Raw genomic sequence first — 15,432 nt, 5'->3', positions numbered from 1 at the left:
GTTCCCCTTCAAGGGACTGCAGGGTCTGGATCTCACCACGGTCATGAACTTGACAGTGGGAAACCCACAGGGAGAAGAAAATTCTTGGTAAAAATGGCTGCATCGTGCTGGGGTTGCATGAAGAGAATAACCAGTATATTATCACTGCTTAGTAAACTTAAAAATATTTAATATTAACATATTAAACATTTCCTGCTGAATCAATTCAGTTCAGTATCACACACACTCTTGCATTATTTTACTCTGTCACCTGATATAGGCATTAATGTTGTTTACTTACTAAAGCAAGTAAAGATGGAATTGAGATTACTCCTGAAAGCGATTAATCAAGAAGGAATCCATTAAACTGAAGAATTTCAACACAGTTAATTTTTCTTTCATTGTCATTAAATCTCCCACTGATGGCCCTTGCAATTAATCGCGCTGTGATGCTGCGAGCATCGTTTTCCCTCGTCCTCTGAGAGCACGTAGGGCCTCCCAGCACCGGGAGGATGAATGCCCTGGTCTCTCGGGAGCGCTGAGGTTTTTGGGGAGGTCCTGAGGCTCAGGAGATGGGGGTTTGCTTGGTCCTTTCTCAGTGATGTCTCCATGCAGCGCTGGCTGCTTCCCCTGCGCCTCCAGCCCAGACAGCACTCACACATGCAGTCAAGCTGTGCACGGCTCCGGGGGCCTTTTGGAGAAAAAAAACCCAACAAACCAACAGCTATTTTAAAAATCAATAAAGTAAATAAAATGAAACAAAGTCAGCATCTCTGCCCCAAGCAGAAAGAAGCAGTGGAAGGCGTTGCGAGTCTATGAGTTTGGGGGTTCATCAGCTGGTGCCGCTGGCTCCCCTCCGGATGCTCACTGGCACCTGGGGGTGCCCAGGTTGGGGAGCGGGACACACTCCAGCCAGCTACGCTCCCACCTGGGGCACCAGGTGCTGCCCATGAGCAAAGGTGGCGGGAGCTGCTGCTGCTCAGCTGCCCCTGCTGGGGGGGTATATAGAGGATGGGGTGGCTGCAGAAGGGTTTGGGCTCTGCTGCTGCTGGTCCTTGGCTGGTAGAGGAGGTCTCTGAGGGGCTCCAGGAGCATGAGGCGCTGAGGATCAGGAAGAGGAAATTACAATGAATATGGATGAAAAAAGTGGGAAACAGAGCAGGGAGGAGGCGCCGGTGCATGCAGGTAAGGTGGGAGCCGTGGGGTGATGGCTGTGTGTGTCAAGCAGCCCTGTTCCCAGGGGGCAATGGCCCCTGTGCCAGGCTGGGCTGGGTGCCTGTGCTGGGAGGGTGGTAGGGACTCCTCCTCCTCCTCCCCACCTCAGCCATGTGTGATGGCAGGTGGACTGCAAAGGGGGCACGGAGGGGAGAGGATGAGCGCATTGGTGGTGATGTGTGGTGGCGTGTGCATGCGAGGGCCATGGGCACAGCGCTCCTGCTGTGCTGCCAGGGTCCCTCCTGCCCAGGCAAACTGTGTCAGATGCTTTTGGAGACAGCTGTGTCCTGAGGCCACTGCCTGACTAGCAGCAAGGTGGAGGGCTCGTAGTGCTTCAGGGCTGTGTCTGGTGGCACCGGGAGCTGCTGCGGGTTGTCCTGGGAGCTGATGTCCCACCACGCCTGGGGGCTCTGCATAAATCCAGGTGACCTGGCTGTTGCCTGCTTGGGAGGTGGCCAAGCCCCAGTGCACTGACCCCCGTATGGGTCTCTCCTGTGGTTTGGGGGAGGGCTGGCTCACACCCCAGTGATGCTGGGCCAATAGTGCTGTGGCTGGCCCCATTCTGTGCCCTATAAGCCCCCTGCCACCTTCCCCTGCAGCTGGGCTGGCTGCAGCTCAGCTCTTTCCTCCACTCTGTGAGTCTCTGGGGTCATGATAGTAGACTTCTGTGCGTGGTGTGTCTGCCCTTGCCTCCCACCTCACATACCCACCGGGGGCTGCTGCTGTGGGGCTCAGCCTGTGCCCCCCAAAGCCCATCTGCAGCACGGAGACAGCATGCTGAGAGCATCTGCATTGCCTCCTCTCAGGTGACACCTTCCATCTCCTCTCTCCTTCCCTCCTGCTGAAGCTCTTATATATATTTTTTTTAAGGCTTGAAGCTCCATCTCATCCTTTTGCTTTGCTCTCCCCTTGCTATACCTGGCAGTTGTTTTTTTTTTTATTTTTTCCCTCCCTTCTGCTGGATTTTTCTCTCCTCCTTCGCTTTGTTCCTGCTCTCCCTCCCAGATCCTCCTGCCTCCTCCTTGCTCTTTCCCTCTCAGTGCCACCTGCTGCAATCTTCTCCCCCTGTTGCACCCCCAGCAAATCCCTGGCTGCCTCGGCTCTGCGGCAGGAGGGGGCTTGCCCTGCCTGGGAAGGGGGATGCAGCCCCTGCCCCACGCCAGGCTGCTTGGCCACGGGGGTCTGAATCCCGAGTTTGTCCCCGGCGAGGTCTCGGCTGGCAAGTGGAAATCCTCAGGAGGACCTGCTTAACTTTGCTGTGAGCTATGGTGATTGGTTTCTGCCTTTTCTTTTTACGTTTTTTTTTTTGTTGTCCTGTGAGAGACTGCTTGCTAAAGAAAGCACATTTTTCTTGCTTACTGGGAGTTCCTGTTTGTCATTTTTATAAATCAGTGTTTATTGGCCTAATTATTGTAAATGCAGAGCCCAATAAAGGTGACTGTGATTGCAATATCTGATAATGAATTTTATAACAAACCTGCTGAGCCTGAAAGCTGCCAGCAGGAAAGACATTATGTCAGGTTAATGACAGAGAGGAGAAATCCTTCCCCCTAAGCTTTTTTTCCAAAGCGTGAAGGGTCTCTGGCAGAGGCTGTTGGGGGTCCTGTTGGGCTGGAGCGTCTCAGGCTGGGCGGGGTCTGGCCCTCCAACGCTGCACCCCCAAAGCTTCTGGGGTTCCTTCACTGCTTTTCCAGCCTTGCTCTGGTGGGGGGATGCTTTGGGCACGCAGGATGGAGGGCTGCAAGGGGGCTCAGCTCCTGACGGGCTCAGGCAAGGCTCTGGGTTGCCCATTGGGCAGCAGCCCCCAGAGGTGCTGGTGCCTCTGCTCCCCCTCCCCCTGTCTGGCTTCGTCCCACCATGCAAATGCTGAAGGGGAGGCACAGGGAAAGCAGCTTAAATAGCACCTAAAGCTTGCTCGACTCCAATTGCCGTAAATAGATTAATTTTAAAAATCAATTGGGCTCTGCAGGGGTTGGATTTCCAATAGCGATGCTGGCGCCTGCTCTAACCTCATGCCCTCACGTGTGCCCTATGGGGGGGTGGGCAAGATCTTTTCCCTGCTTCCAGCTCAGGCTGGTGACGTTTGGAGGGTGGGGAGGAGAAAAAAGCAGCTTTCCTGTCTGTGTGTGGGGCTGCCCCTCTGTCCCCCTCTCCTCCTGCCCATGGTGGCTGCTGAGGTGTTGCAGGTGAGGTGTCACCCTGCTGGGGACGGGGATGCTGCTGCCCAGGGCCCTGGTGAGGGGGTGGGGGATGGATGAGCTCCTCAGTGGGGTGTCCAGGCAGGCTGTTGTAATGACGTTATTACGTGGCATCGCAAGTGCCATGGACCTGTCTGATGCTCGAGTGTGGGTGGGCAACCTGGGGCTCATGCTGGTGCATGGTGCCAGACCATGGTGCCCCAGGCTCTTGCTTTGTCTTGGTCCTTCTCGATGCTTGCTATGGTCCCAGGCAGAGTCAATGGCAGCTGCCCATGTGTCTGCTCCCTGGGCATGGCTTTTTCCCAGATTTTTGGGCCCGTATCTGCATTTCAAAGCTACAAGTGTTGGACTCTGGGCTTTCAGTAAACGTGTGGCAGCTGCCGGCTCTGCTGAGCCCAGGTCTGTGCTGTTCTGGGTCCGTCTGATCCGAGAGCCGGCTCTCTCCCGCTGCAGGAGCTGGGGCCACTTCCCAGACCTGGATCAGACACAGAGCGTGGCTTTATGCCGCTTTGAAACCTGGGCTTGGAGGGTTTGATATAGCTCACTTGCCAGCAGCAGGGATGGAGTGCAAAAGGAGAAGAACAAAGACTGGGAGAGAACATGTTTTCTCTTAAATAATGCAGAGAAACACGGGGGAGGATGATGTACAAATGTGATTTAGTCCTTTGCCCCTGTGTTATTTGCTGCTGGTGGCCAGCACACCCCAGCTGTGTCTCGGGGGGCCGGGGGAATTGCTTGCCCTCTGCAATGTGTGGCTGCCCGCACTGAGCTTTCTCTCCCAAACTGTCAGCAAGTGGCTGGAGCTGCTTTTTTTTTCCTGGGTATTTTTAATATTTGTTTGCCAGCTGCTGTGTTTGACGCTACTCAATGTGAGAGCAAATTGGATTAACTGAAACATATTTACTGGGATAAGCCGGGGAGGGGGGGGAACCACCCAACCCAAAAGTGAGCAGGAGTTGTTTTGCGGAAACCGGTGTCTGCAGAAGGTGGCTGAGCCCCTGGGGGGTCCCATTGCATGGGGCAGGGCAAACCCAGCCCCCGTCCTTGCTCCGGCTGGGGTGGAAAGGGGGAATTGGAGGGTCAGGGGGGTGCACAAACCTGTCTCCAGGTGCTCTGGCAGCCCTTCCCCTGCAGGATCCCACTGGCAGCAGCGTGACCCAGTGATTTATTGGTGTTATCTGCCACGCGTGCAACAGTGCTTGTCTTCAGCTGGTAACCCTTTCAATAGCCCAGTCGATAACAAGGGGATGTGGATACCTTGGGAAAACTCACAGAGGAATTCTAGGGATGGCTTCTGTTTGGATAGACGAGTCCCAAATACTATATTCATCAGGCTGCAAACACAGCAAGCCGCAGTCTGGTGTTCCTGCACCAGCCATAACCGAGTAACGCATCCTCTCCGCACCTGGAAATGACCCTGCCTTGCCCAGGAGAGATGCAGACAGAAGAAGACCTTGCTGCCGGAGGCAAAAAGTCAGAGGCAGAAGGTCGGCATCCGTGGCTTTCCCCTGCCTGATGCTCAGCTGGCTGCCAAGAGCATCGCCAGGGCAATATCCTGCCCTGCTTAGCCCACAGAGCACGATTATTTCATTAATCTCATGTTGTCTCCTCCTCGGCTGATCCAGTTGCAATATTGCAGAAATAACTTCGCGCTGCTCCCTGAGGAGGAGCAGACTTCAGAGGCCAGGAGAGCTCTTCCCTCCCCTCCCAGCCCTCGCAGTGGGCTGCGATCCCTACAGCAGCCAGGAGGTTCGCAAAGTCTTTGATTCCTTCGAACTCTTGCAGTCAGGGATGCATAAAAAGCTGCTCACGCAAAAAAAAACCAAAAAACCCAACCCCAACCAAAAAAACAACCAACCAGTTATTATTATCATCAAACCCTTTGAAATCCCAGGGCAACTTAGCAGGGTCTCGATGAAGAAGTCACATCCCCATCCCAGACACCGAAGTGTCACATCGCATCGGCCGACGCCGGCAGATGCTGTCAAGCGAGTGGCGTTGCGGATCATTCCCCATTCCCTTTGTGTGCCCGGCTCCCTCGGCTGCTTGCCTTGCTTCTCCCCCGTGTCACCACCCGGACCACACGCTGCTGCTCCTTCTGCCTGTGCCATCCCAGCGTCGTGGTCCCTCTGGCTCGCGTCCGGGCGGGAGTGTTCATAGGGCACTGATTTATGGAGCCTCATTAGCTGCGGATAAATGAGGAGTCAGGTGAATTCTTACTCCGATTCCTAAAATACCATTTTAATGCATAATATATGTCTGGGGGTAAATCTCTGTTTCTATTTAAATGTAGGGGAAGAGTGCGCTGCTGAATTTTAAGTACATTATCACAGAAAACAATGACTGTGCTGAGTGAATGACATGTCTAATGAATACAGCGAGGGGTGCAGGGCTGGCATCTCCGCTCCCTCGTGCTGGTGCAGCCTCCATGAGCTGCACGGGGGATTTATTTATTTATTTTTCCCCAAGCATAGTAGTGACAAATTATACAATCAATACAGAGGCTGATCCCTGGTCTAATCTTGCTTAGCCCCGGTAAGCCCAGGATTGATCCAGATCTAATCTTGCTTATCCTGGACAAACCCAGGAGCGGATCCAGATCCGAAGGTAACGCATCCCATGCAAATCCAGAATCGCTCTGCGGATTTGCTGGTGGTGTGGCTCTGGGTTTTGCCTTGCTGTGGGAGGGGTTTATCAACGCAATCCAAGTGGTCATCTTGATTAATTGGTGGCAGCGAGTGTCCGGCGTCTCTGGCTGCGGAGCAATGGGGCTTCCTATGTAAGACTGGCACAATAGAGGGGGAGGAGGCTAGGTGCTGGCTGGGAATCAAGGTGGCTTTCATTTGCGTTTCACCTGAGCTGCCAGAGCTTTGCTGCACTGGCAAAGGCAGTCACAGGGCCGTGGATCCTGCAGAAGCTCCAGTCTGCCTAGACGGAGCTACTGCTCCCACCTAGGGTGCTCCTTGGTCTCCTCTCAGGCCCTGGAGGTCTCCTGTCCCTCCAGCTGTGACTTCAGGGAGCAGAAGGGCCGTGACTTCTTCCTTACTTTGCCGCGTTGCCCTGCAAAAGCCAGTCCCTGCAGCCCACAGCAGCGGGCTCCAGCTCTGCTGCTCCCGCAACAGCATTGAGTCCAGGGGCTTCTGCTTCAGGGCCTCCTGGCAACTCCAATAACTTCAGGAAGGGAGAAAAAATAAAAATAATAATAAAAAAAAAATGCAATTACCTTCTGGGGTGGAATTTCTCTAGCCTTTACTCAGCCCACCAGGGAATTTGTCAGGAACATGGAACTGTGGTTTTATTCAGCTGTTCCTGACTTATAACAGCACAGGGAAAATGGCATGTCTCACAGCTTGATGTTTTTCTGATGTCTTTCTTTGCTCTCAGGTTTTCTTTTTTCTTTAAAAAAAAAAAATAAAAATACCAGACCCCAAAAATCTCTCTTCAAAACGTAAAACTTGCCCTTAGCTTAATTCAGTGGAGACTTGAGCAGCTGCTCCTGCATCTCAGAGAAAAGAGGCCTGGTGCTATTAACATGTCTAAAGAAATTGGATGTAGAAATATGAAGGTTCCCCCGTCTTTTAAGAGCTGCGCTTGCTGCCTCCGGCTCCCGGCTTTTGCACCGAGGGATGAAAATGGGATGTAGGAGCTGACCCTGCTGGGCTTAAAGGCAGGAGTTATGCCCCAGCCCCATGGAGAGGGGTGTCCTGGAGCCGCGGGAGGGTGATAAGGGTTTTTTTTCCCCCATCCTACATCTTTTATGGCCCCATGCAGGTGTATTGTCAAAGGCTGGGTTTAAGTGCTGGGGGACTGACTCCTGGAGGCTCGGTGCCAGAGCTGAGCTACAGCTGCATCTGCAGCCCAGGCCCTGCTCTTGCAGAGGGCTTTGAGCCGAAAAGTGCTTTTGCAGTGTAAATATAACCTAGAAGCTTCTCAAAACCCCACAGAAATGTTCTCTGAGAAAATATGCCGCCTTTCCTTTCCTCCCCTCCCTTCCCTCGAAGGGGGAAATAATTCCAAACTCATCCAAATGTGCTTTTCTAATCAAAGGGGCCACTTTGTACTCCTGAATCCAAGGGGAGGGGATTGGAGGGTGAATAAAACAAAACTCCCTCTCAGCCCTGCGCTTGCGAGATGGATCTCCCGTGGCTAAATCCATCTGTGTTTCTCCTTTGGCGTGAGCAGGAGGATCTTCCCACTGCAGCTGGGCACTTCACTTCACAGGCTTTAGCTGCGGCGCAGGAAGGAGGAGGAGGATGAGGATGAGATGCTGGAGTAGCCCAGGTTTCTATGGCAGTGTGTGCGGCAGCCACTCTCCTTATCTTTCCCACTCGATCGGGAGAAATTGCTTTTGTCAATTTTAATTTCGGCTGAGCTGAGCAGGATAAACAAAGGGAGGTGCAGGCGAAGCAGATGGTTTGTCACAGAGCACGGAGCAGGCAGGAAGACTGTGCGGCTTTTTATAGCGTATAATGGCCTTTCCTTGCGTCTAGCTATCCGTCACCAGATAACTCCTGAAATAAACTGGGCTTGTGCGATGTATGTGAAACACCCAAATGTTACAGCAGGTCTGGAATGTTCAGGCCATGGAAGTTTTGGCAGCGGTAGGAGCATCCGCACAAAAGCTTTCTGCTGGTTGGCGTCAGTTGCTTGTTTGGAACCCCTCGTGGTGGCTGCTCATCCCGTGTCCAGGGCTGGGAAGCTCCACTATGCCCAGCATGAGAATTTCTCCTGAAGTTTGGCAGATGTGGCAGAGTCGTAGATGGTCCTTCTTGGTGTAACCAGGATCAACAAGGGGTTTGCATCTTAGAGTCACAGAATCATAGAATGTGTTGGGTTGGAAGGGACCTTTATAGGTCACCTAGTCCATTTAGATGGACTGCAGTGAGCAGGGACATCTTTAACTAGATCAGGTTGCTCAGAGCCTCATCAAGCCTGGCCTTCAATGTCTCCAGGGATGGGGCCTCCACCACCTCTCTGGGCAACCTGGGCCAGTGTCTCACCACCCTCAGTGTAAAGAACTTCCTCCTAATGTCTCATCTAAACCCACCCTGCTCTAGTTTAAAACCATTGCCCCTCGTCCTATCGCTACATGCCCTTGCCAACAGCCCTTCCCCATCCTTCCTGTAGGCCCCCTTCAGGGACTGGAAGGGGCTGGAAGGTCTCCCCGGAGCCTTCTCTTCTCCAGGCTGAACCCCCCCAACTCTCTCAGCCTGTCCCCACAGGAGAGGGCCTCCAACCATTTGATCACCTCCGTGGCCTCCTCTGTCCCCGCTCCAACAGGTCCATGTCCTTCTTGTGCTGAGGGCTCCAGAGCTGGACACATCTTACCCCATGGTTCTCCCTTATTATTACAACAGCTAGAGTGACCCCGGACCTCCTGGTTGAGGTCAGGCAGGTGGCTGAAGAAGCAGGGAAAAGAGATATCTCACGGCCCTGCTCTGCATTTCCTCGCCTGTGTGGTGGTCTCGCATGCATGGAGCCTTGCTAACCACGCAGGCGTTGATGGGAGCATGGTGAAACTGTCCCTGAAGTTCTGCTTGGTGCCCATGATGACCTCCCACCCCACTGCCAGGCTTGGGTGCTCCTACTGCATGGGACATTTTGGTGATGGGGTGTCCTCTTGTGCCTCCCCCTCTTCTCCCCCAGTGCTGGCAGTGTGGTCCCATGGTGTCTGGGATGGTGGCCGGGATGGTGGCCAGGATGTGTGCCCCATGGAGCAGGCAGGGCTGGCAGGAGGCTGTCTGTGGCCACGCGGCTCTGACACTTGTTACCGTGGCACCGTCTCCCAGCCAGCTGGGGAGACGTGATCCTTCCTGGAGCCGCTGCTCTCGGAGCACGGCGCAGATTGGTGGGTATTTGTTTCGATAAGAACCACGCTGGTGTTTGCAAACCCTTTGAAATTGCTCTCAGCGAGCGCTGTGGTGGCTGCGGGGAAGTCTGCTCGCAGAAAGCCAGCAGAAAGAGGAGGTCGGAGGGGGGGCGGGCGGTGGCGGTAGGAGCCTGAATCCTTGCCAGGTTTCCATCCCGCAGAGCGTGTCGGTGCCGGTGCAGGGACGTGCTGCGGCTGCTGCCTGCCTTTGAACTGCGGGCAGGCTGTCCCCACTCCCAAACCTCCCCGCTAGAACTTCCCTGGGCAATTTCAAATAATGAGCAAATACGGAGAAAATCAAAGCATGTTTGAACTTCGTTAATGAACAGAAAGAGGGCTAAATGTTGCCAATAAACTGTTTACTGCGGATTCACAGAATACCTAAAGCGGCTCCGTCCCTTCCAGCTGGTGCCGTAAGCCATGAAGATCGTGGTGCGTGGCTGATGGCATCAGCCAGACCCCAGTGGGCAGAGCTGCGGGTGGTGGCTGGGATTTCTGGACATAGGTGACTTATTCAAAATCCGAGCGAGCGTGTCACGTTTCCCCATGCGGGCAGGATCGTCCCCTTGGGGACAGCAGCGGGGGATGGCTGCTGGCCTCCATAGCGGCGAGGAAAGGGAAGATACGGTCCGGGGCTTGGAAGAAAACAGAATTGAAAGGAGATTCCCACAGGGGAAAACCAGCTTGCGTTGGAGAGGACAGTCCCCGTGGCATTTGGTATTTATTTCTCTGTAGTTGTTGTTCACCAGAGGCTGAGCAGTGACGTCGGTGGCTACGTGGGGTCACCCCACGTGGGAGTGGGATGAGGCCACCTTTTTGTTCTTCAGGGCTGGAAACCTGATCTCTCGGTCACGGGCCGGCTGCTCAGGCCTTTTCCCCCATGGACAGACGGGGGGCTGATGTGGGGCTCTGCAGGGCTGAGCCCTCCCAGCTCTGCACAGCCATGGGGATGCCCCACACAGGCCGCAGGGGGGGCTGCGCGGGTGATGGCTTTCTCCATCAGGACCCCCAGCTGTCACCCGGTGCCAGCCCCGTCTCCACAGCACCATCAGCTGATTAGCTTGCTAATCAAAGTGAATGATGATGATAGGGTTGGGGTGTATGTTACATCTCCACCAGGAAGGGTGTTTTTTCACGTAGTGTATCACGTAATCGCGCCATGTGGTGGAGGCTGTAATTGCTGCTTTCCCCTTTGAACATGGTATTTGCTTTAACTTTAATGATTATTTATTCCCCGGCTGTGGGGAGAGCTCGGTGCCCTGAACCACAGCCTGGGCTTGGCTGCGGGAGGGTGTTGGAGGCGCAGGGAGGGGATGTTTCGGGAGGGCGTGCACGCAGAGCTGCACTCCGGGCCACCGCTTTCACTGGGATCCTGCTGCGTTCCCCAGCCTGGGTCCCTGGTCCCAGCTCTGGGTGTCTGTCCCCAGGCTGCTGCCAACCCCTGCTCGCGGGGTGATGGCCACGGTGCGTCTCCTCACTGCAGAAGCTGGCTGGCAGTCTCCATGCGGCAAGCTGTGCAGCTCCCGAGTGCATCTTGCTTAAAAGGCAGCTCCTCTGTCATGCAGGAATGCTGCCTGTCCCTCCCCATGTGCCCTCCTCGCTTCCAGGGGTTGCTCAGAATTGCAGCAATACAGAATTTCCAAAAATGTCCTCAAATAGCAGACCGGTCCCTCGAGATCACATCACCTGTAAACAAGAGGAATCCGGAGCATAGATGCACCTCTTACTGTTCATAGATTAAAATTATAGATGATCACAAAATAGCAGCATACAGAAAAAATATGCTTAGCTGGTGTAAATTACTTTTTTCCTCTATTTCCTTCCATTAGGAGCGGCCATTTACCCCAGGCAGAGCTCTGTCCCTGGGAAGCGCCCACGCTGGATGTGGAGCAGAAGGCTGGGTAAGTGCTGGCGAAGATAGCTCTCCTGATGGACCGAGATGAGCTGAAGTGTGAAAATCTGAGGGACTGTGAGATGGAGGATGCTACCTGTCGTATTATCTTCAATTCTTAAAAAAGGAGGGGAAAAAAAAAAAAAAGGCAGAAAGCTCTGTCCTGATTTGTGCTCTTTTGTTCTGGGCATCGCTTGCTCCAGGAGAGGATTTGGCCTGCAGACCAGTGAGGAAAGTTTGCTGCATTGGCAGCAACACTCTGTAATTCAGGAGCGATCCCTTAAACAAGATTATTACTCATTTTACCAGGCACAGCTATCCATTATGGTTAATAAAACACCACATAAGTGATTCTCAGCCTGATGCAAACACTATATCTTGTGGCCCAGCTGGGCTCACTTTCATCCTTAGCCTCACACCGGAGGCTCTGTTGGCATCTGCAGACACTGAGATGTTGGTACCCGATTGCGTGGACAGCCAAGACCTGCCTCTTACTTTCCAAGGGGATGAGCGATGTGAGCTGTTGGACAGGCACGACTGTCACCTCCCAGCTGTGTCCTCTCAAGGACAGGGTCCGTGGTGGCTGTGGTGGCATGCTGGCCTGGTGCGGGGGGGAAGGCAGCCCCATCCTGTGCTGGGCACCTTGGTACCCACTCCATGGCGGGGAGGCGACCTCTTGAGGGACCACGCTTTGCCAGAGCTGCGGCCGCTGTTTCGGCTGCCTGCAGGGTGATGTCCCATCGCCCCAGGTGGGATGGGGAGGGGGAGGAGGACCAGCCTGGGCTGCGGGAGGAAGGCTTCATCCTGGCACTCCTGCTGGAAATAAGGCCCAGGAATTTGTTGCAGAGATGCAGCTGATGCAAGGATGGCGACAAGGCTGCCTTGACGTGCCCGTGCGGCTCAGCAGCCCCCACCAGCGCTGCGGGAGGACAGGAGCCAGCGATCCCGCCTGCAGGCTGCCCTGTGCGTCCAGCATTCCGCCTGTTCCCCTTGGCATCCAGCATTCCGCCTGTTCCACAGGGTGCTGGGAGCAGCTCGAGGAGCGCCGGGGCAGCGGCAGGAGCCGGTCCCTGCCAGGACGGGGTTACCCTACAAATAAGGAGCAAGCACCGCGCGGCTGGGGGTGACCACCTGCGCCAGCACCCGTGTTGCCAACACCGTGCCGGCGGCTGGCCGGAGGGGGGTGCTCTGCTCCGGGCCATCCATCTGGCATCCTTCTGAGACACTGCGGCTCGTTTTTTTGCCATGCCAAAACAAATCCTAGCAGACTATTAATCACTGGCTTGGAACAGCATCCACCCCGGGTTGGGTTATGATAAGCTATGCCAGCCCTTTCCCCCACGCCGTGTCTGACATCGTGTAGCCATTTGAAGAGGCTGTAATTACAGCAATTGTTGGGCATTTTTCTAGCCCTTTCTCCCTTCTCTCGTAGGTAATGTTATGTGACAAATGGCTTTCCCTGATGTTCACATCTCCGAGCACTCTGCCAAAACAGCACCGGTAGCCCGGCTGTGTTGCGGTGTGGGAACATCAGGCTCACCGCAGACAGCGCAGGATGGGTGTCATAACGTGTGAATCTCAGTTTGGTGGGTGAAAATGATCCACGCGGCCATGCTGGGGGAGAGGTGGGGTTTTGACGGTGTATTCTGCCATTTGCCTACATCTGCAGTTGCAGAAGCGGGAGGGGAGGAGGGAAGGATGCCGGGATCTGTGCCTGGACCACTAATTGCCAAGTGTAGGATACAGGCAGGCAGTGTTTGGAACGCCAAACGGCGGGATGCTGCTAAGTCAATACCAGTGAAGAACCAGAGCCAGGTTCCCTGCTGCGTGCACCTTAGTGGGATGGAGCCGGAGCCTGTTCCCGGGTCCGCGGCTGCTCCTCAGCTGGTGCTGTGCATCTCCATCGGCTGCTCCGGAGCTGGGGCAAACTGCGCCAGCTGAGGAACACTGCCGAAATCTCCCAGCTGGTGTTCAGCACTGCGGCAGGAGGCTGTATATCCCAGGAATGCGCTCTCTCTCCTGCCCATTGGCGCGCTGGGCAGGGGGGATTGGGGCTGGGGTGTAAAAACAAGAGAATGTTTGGGAGCTGTCAGCTCTCTGCCAGTGCCAGGTATCTTAATTTTTGCTGGAAGAAGGAAGCATCGCAGTCTCTTTCCCGTCCCACAGGGTCAGCAGCAGACTAAGGAGCGTGCCTGGAATAAAAAGGGGAAGAAAAGAAGAAAGAAAAATTGTAGAATAAGTTATTTAGTTGTATTTGTGACTGTTTTGAAAGATTGAATGGATGTTGCTGGAGCGGCTGGGCAGAGTTTGCTAACCTCTGTGCGTTAGCCATGTAGCTGATCATACCAGAGGCACTGCCCTGTTCTATTTCTCTACATCCCTGTCCTTCCCCGGGTGTCCCTCTTCCCCTGACCTTCTCAATCTGTTTGTCCATGCACGGACCTGGAGACTGAATTAAGACGTGCTGTTTGTAAGCAGGGTAGGACGAGCGGAGATTCTCCCATCACCTAGGATAACCTTCGCCGGCAGGCGCGTCTCCTGCAGAGAGAAGTTCGGTTGCCTCTTAATTCATCCGTGGCATTGCTGTCTTGTAAAACCCTAAGGCCGTCTGTTCTTCACCTGTGTGGCAAATGGCACGCACGGTTTGTCAACCCAGGCAGGCGTCCAAGGCGCCATCCTGAAGGTCCACCAGGCAATTGTGCGCTGAACTGCATTGCAGCGCTCCCCCGGCTCCACGCCGGCACACGCTGACGGCACAGATTGCAATTTCCCCCGGCTTCCTTGTCTACCCTCCCTCTTCTCTCTCCTCCTCGCTTTTAATCTTTGCTTAACTTGTGGTGCAGGCAATTGCGCGGCATTTAGCGCACGGTGATGTGTGTTTGGGGCCTGCGCTGGAAATACAGCTCATTATCTGGAGTGGATAATATTAAGCACTTTTCTCTGTTGGCCATTTGATCACAAGGTTATCCTGTTTGATGGTTTTACGCGCTGGAATTGATTGCATGGGAAATATTTAGCCAGCGTGGCTCAAACCTGTGTCTCCCCGCAGGCTGCCAGATGCAGGTGTGCTTCTGCCCCCGCGGGGCCAGGGGACCACCCTGGAGGGTGGCCGGTGGCCCCGGTGCCCACACGAGGCCACTGGTCCTGCTCTGCTCCCTCATCGGGACTGGGCAGGGGTGCAACGTGAGCTTGCAGCATCCGCAAGGCTGATTTTTGCCGTCCTTTCACCACTCTTTGAGGGTGCTGCAGGAACTCAGCGCGGCGCGTCTGGCTGAAGGTGGTCCTCCGTGACATGGGGCACACTGGCGCGAGCGGCTGAGCATGCATGGAGCCAGGATCTGACCCTGCCACCGTCATTACGCCTTGCAGCGAGACGCTGCTCGCTTCCCCGCTGCACTGCGCAGACCCTTGGGGACCACGCTGCTGGGAAATCCCGCTCTCAGCACCTCCGGGTGCCGCAACGACCCCGGGGCACAGGCTCCTTGCAGACCCTCAGGTCAGTTTTCATGTAGAAAATGGGATTAAATCCATCAAGCTGCATTGTTTTGGGGTTTGTTTGTTTGTTTTTTTTTTGGTGTGGTCGTGCAGCAGACAGCGGGGTGGCTCTCAGTCACCGGTGAGGATGCTGCCTCGATGCCGGCTCGGCCGCCACGGGGCTGTGCCTCTCAGCTGGCCAACATGCCGGTGCCGGCAGTAGCTCTTCATAACGTGCCCTCTGGGAAGCGCCCTGAGAACCAGCGCGCTTGTTTGCCACAGGCCATCGAGCAGCCGCCGGATAATGAATGCCAGCGGCGTTCATCCCGGTGGGGTGCGGGCCAGCAAGACGGGGGGAAAGGCTACATCACCTCTAACAGCCCCCCCCAAGTCACGCAGCATTTTTTGCTTTGCGTCTTATTGTATTGGAAAGACAGCAGCTGAGGATGCTGGTGGCCTTATCGCCTTAACGTTGCCCCGTGCGGGACGCGGAGAGCCAGCCCCTGCTCAGCTCCTCACTCCTTAGGGACCTCCAGAAAGAACCATCTTATGATTTCCCTGCCCCGCTCCCCACATTTTGCTCTCAGGAAGGCTGTGTAAATCGGGAGCGGCTCCAGCGGGCTTCCTCTGGACTGACACCAGCACAGGGAGCGAAGAATTAGCCCCACACCTGCCACTTTTTTTAATATAGGCTTTAAATCTGATTATAACTGCCTGGCTGGCTCCGCATTATGTGCTCCGTGATTATTCAGCATTATGTAATCTTTGATAAAAGATGCTGCATCAGTAAAAGGGAATTAAACTAT

The sequence above is a fragment of the Larus michahellis genome, chromosome 9, assembly GCF_964199755.1.
Source record: "Larus michahellis chromosome 9, bLarMic1.1, whole genome shotgun sequence".
NCBI lineage: Eukaryota > Metazoa > Chordata > Aves > Charadriiformes > Laridae > Larus > Larus michahellis.
This window is presented reverse-complemented; position numbering follows the sequence as displayed.